The sequence below is a fragment of the Euleptes europaea genome, chromosome 10, assembly GCF_029931775.1.
Source record: "Euleptes europaea isolate rEulEur1 chromosome 10, rEulEur1.hap1, whole genome shotgun sequence".
Classification (NCBI taxonomy): domain Eukaryota; kingdom Metazoa; phylum Chordata; class Lepidosauria; order Squamata; family Sphaerodactylidae; genus Euleptes; species Euleptes europaea.
Genome location: NC_079321.1, coordinates 14,639,680 through 14,644,064, shown reverse-complemented (window position 1 = coordinate 14,644,064; position 4,385 = coordinate 14,639,680).

Here is a 4,385-nt window from a genome sequence, read left to right as displayed (position 1 = left end):
AGTATAAGAGGCCAAAAGACAACCAGGGAGTGGGGAATCAGGATCCCAACATCAGCATAGAAGGAAAGTTTAGGATCATCACCACCTAGTGCCAGCCCAGAACAACTGAGGCCCGGCAACCGACTCACCCAAGCAGACCAGAACAGCGCCACCTGGTGGATGGCAACGGTACTGCGCCCCCAGAGAGGACAGCACCACCTGGAGGACAGGATGTCCACCAACGTTGCAGCCGTGGGAGCTGACAACCTCCAACCAGGAGACGAAAGCCTGATCGTGGGTCCAGATGGAGCAGACAGCAACCAGTCCACCTCTGCAGCAGCAACAAATCAAACGCACGGAACGACCTCAGTGCATCGGATGCCAATGCTCACAGCCAAGATGAGAGACTATCTGTTGAGCCAAAAGGATGAGCTTCGCGATAAGGCGGAACGCGCATGGCAGAAGGCACAACGAGAACTACAGAAAGACACTACTAGCTGCAGCGTAGAGGAACTGCGCGGCCTTCAGGCCCGTCGTGTACAGCTGTACTCACAGTGGTGGGGGAACGAGGATCGAATTTTGATAATCCTGGCCCAACTGGGCTCAGAGGAGGCACCACAGTTCAAGGATCAACGGGAGACCCGAGAGAGATTCTTCAAAGGCGCTGCACAAGACCTAGACGTCCGCATTAAGGCAGCAGAAAAGGGGAACTCGACCACACAGCTCTCCTCTCCACCATCACACCTGGCATCAGTGAAAAACGTGCCTTCGACAGCCCACTCCCTTGTTTCTTCAAAACGGCAGTCTTCCAAGGCCCTCTCCCACGTTTCCGGGGCCTCTGTCGCCTCGAAGGTTTCTTCCCATGCTGCTAAGGGCTCCCACAGGTCAAGACCTGCCACCTCTAAGGCCCGTTCTCACGTTTCTGGGAGCTCCTACAGGTCAGGATCAGACGCTAGCCTGGCATGCATAGCGCTGGAAGCCAAAGCTGACGCGGCAGCAGCCGCCAAACGAGCAGAGTTTGCCAGGAAGGAAGAAGGCGTGAGAAGGGAAGCGGCATTACAACAAGCGGAGTATGAGGTTCAGCAAGCCAAACAACGAGCAGAGCAAGCCAAACAACGAGCAGAGCAAGCCAAACAACGAGCAGAGCAAGAGGTTCGGCAGACCCAACTCCGTGAGGAGCAAGAAGCTTGCGAAGCCAGACAACGAGCGGTACAAGAGGAACGAGAAGCGAGACTACGGACGTTAGCTCGGGAAGGTGAGGCCGCAGAATTGGAGGCCCGGGCTCGGACCTTCGATTCGGCAGCGCGGCTGGATCTGGTTTTCCGGCCTGAGGAGCTAGAAGAAGAGGATACACAGCACCGCGTGCTGTCCTTCGTACAGGAACAGAATGCTCTCATCAGCGTACCAGTGGACATCAGCCAACTCGCCGCTCCTGCACCCCAGTCATCTGCTGCTCCTGCAGCTCAGCCACTCAAGTCACCTGTCGTTCCTGCAGCTCAGCCGCTCCAGTCACCTGCAGAACAGAAAGCTCTCATCGGCGTACCAGTGGAGGGTGGGTCCGAACGCAAGGCAGATATCAGCCAATGGGCTTTGAATCTAAATACTGCAATGTTTGCTCCCACTGTTCCTGCACCCCAACCATCTGCTGGGCCCGCAGCTCAGCCACTCCAGTCACCTGCCTTTCCTGCGACTTGGCTCACTGCTCAGTATCCCACACAGCTCATTCATGCCGTTCCACTCCCAGACCCTACCCGCCTCGCCCAGTACAGTGGCAGCTACCTGGGATCACGCAATCTCAGGAAGAATTTGTCCGAGCAGGGTGTGCAGAAGTTCACGGATGGCGTGGAGGACTACTTCTTGTGGAAGGTCATCTACCAGAGGGTCACAGGGGAGATGGGATTGCGAGCAGATGAGGAGTTAACGCTCTTGATCGCATGGCTGGGGCCAGCTTCTTCGGATGCAGCCAAGCGACTCTATGCAGCGCACGTCGAGAACCCTGAAATGGCACTCAGGACAGTGTGGCAAAGGCTTGACGAACGCTATGGCAGACCTACAGACATCGAAAACGTTTTCATGCGGAAACTGAAGGACTTCCCTAAACTGACTTTGAAAGACACTCCCAAACTATGGGACCTACTGGATGTCCTGCTGGAGGTGGAGGCGGCCAAGAAGAATCCACAGCTGTCCGGTCTCGTGTGTTTGGATCAATTCAGCGGACAGGACAGGATTATTGACAAGCTGCCTCTCTTGCTGCGAGAGAAGTGGGGCACGGAAGTGGCTACCTTCAAGGTGAACAACAATAATGCCTACCCCCCCTTTTCATTTCTCGTTGACTTCATTAGGAGGACAGCGAGAGACAGGACTGACCCTCACACTGGTTTGGATAAACTCTACGGCGGAGCTCATGAAGAGAAGTTGGCGTCCAGAGACACGAAAGTCAAGGCCACCATCTCTGTGCAGAAGACGGAAGTCTCAGCTGCCACGCTGCGACCTAAGACGGAGAGGCCTGTGGGAGCTTTCTGCCCACTGCACAAGAAGCCACACTCGCTCAATAAGTGCAGAGAGTTCAGGCAGAAAGGGCTGCATGAGCGGAAGGCTCTGGTGAAGGAATACAGATTGTGTTACAAGTGCTGCGAGTCTAAGGACCACTTGGCTAGGGATTGTCCAGTCACCATTCTGGCCTGTGGCAGCGACAAGCATCCCACAGCTCTTCATGCTGACCTCATCTTGTCACAACACCCTATGATGGGCACCACCACACAGGCATCACTGGAGCCTGCAACGAGTCTCCCAGCAATGGCGACGGCAGTGACTACTGCCCCTACTCAGGACAATGCTGTTAGCACCCAGTGTACTCGTATCTGTGGTGCTCCAACGAAGCAGAGAACCTGTCATCAAGTGTGCCTTGCTAGAGTTTTCCCCACGGAACGCCCTGACGAGGCTGTGAAGATGTATGTGGTGCTCGATGGGCAAAGTAATCGTTCGCTAGCCAGTCCTGCATTCTTCCAGCTCTTCCACCTGGATGGTGACGAGATACAGTACACCCTCAAAACGTGTGCTGGTGTCCAGCTCATGGCGGGGAGGACAGCCAGTGGATTCCAGATTGAAGCACTGGAAAGTGGTGCTCAGTTCCATCTCCCAACGCTATTAGAATGTGATGCGCTACCCAATGACCGCGGACAGATTCCCACACCAGATGTCGCACTCTGCCACCCTCATCTGCGGCCTATTGCTGACCACATACCTGACCTGGACCCCGAAGCGCAAATCCTGCTGTTGCTGGGAATGGATTGTTCTGACCTGTTCTTATGCCACGAACAAGTCAGAGGTCCTCCCGGCTCTCCGCATGCTCAGAAGTTGGAATTGGGATGGGTTATCATGGGGAACGTGTGTGTGGACCGCCTCCAAACCCCAGCCACCATCAGCATCTTTGCCACGAACATCCTGGACAATGGCCGTGCTTCTCATGGGAGGCCATGCCCGGATCATTTCACAATTACTGAGAAAAGTCTCTATACCTTAGGCTCCACAGTATTCCAGGTGACCAAGGACGACAATGAGCCAGCCTTGTCCATTGAAGACAAACAGTTCCTGAAGCTGATGGAGTCAGACCTCGAAAAGAATAAGGAAGGAAGTTGGGTCGCACCACTCCCCTTTCGAACACCCAGACAGCGACTACCCAACAACCGCGAGCAGGCACGAACACGACTCCTCACACTGCGCAGGACTTTAGCACGCAAGCCAGACATGAAGGCTCACTTCATGGATTTCATGGACAAGATGCTAACGAATGCCCATGCTGAACTTGCACCACCATTGAAAGAGGGAGAAGAATGCTGGTATCTTCCCTTCTTCGGAGTGTACCACCCACAGAAACCTGGCCAGATCAGAGTAGTGTTCGACGCCAGCGCGCAGTTCCAGGGTTTCTCATTAAACAAGGTCCTCCTCACGGGACCAGACCTAACCAACAGTCTGATCGGTGTTCTCCTGCGCTTCAGGAAGGAAGCGATAGCTGTAATGGCTGACATTCAGCAGATGTTAGAGAGGACCACCGCAATTATCTGCGCTTCTTGTGGTTCAGTGATGAACAGCACAACCAACAGATTTCAGAGTATCGCATGAGAGTGCATGTCTTTGGAAATGGGTCATCTCCAGCTATTGCCAACTACAGTTTACAGCAGACTGCAAAGCTGGGGGAGATGGAGTTTGGCTCCGAAGCTAGACGATTCGTGGAACGGGACTTCTACGTGGATGATGGATTGAAGTCTGTATCTACTGCAGCTGAGGCCATCGACCTGTTAAAGAGGACGCAAAAAATGTTGGCGGTGGCTAACCTTAGATTGCACAAGATCGCATCCAACTGTATGCAGGTGCTAAAGGCCTTCGACCCAGAGGACCAGGCAAAA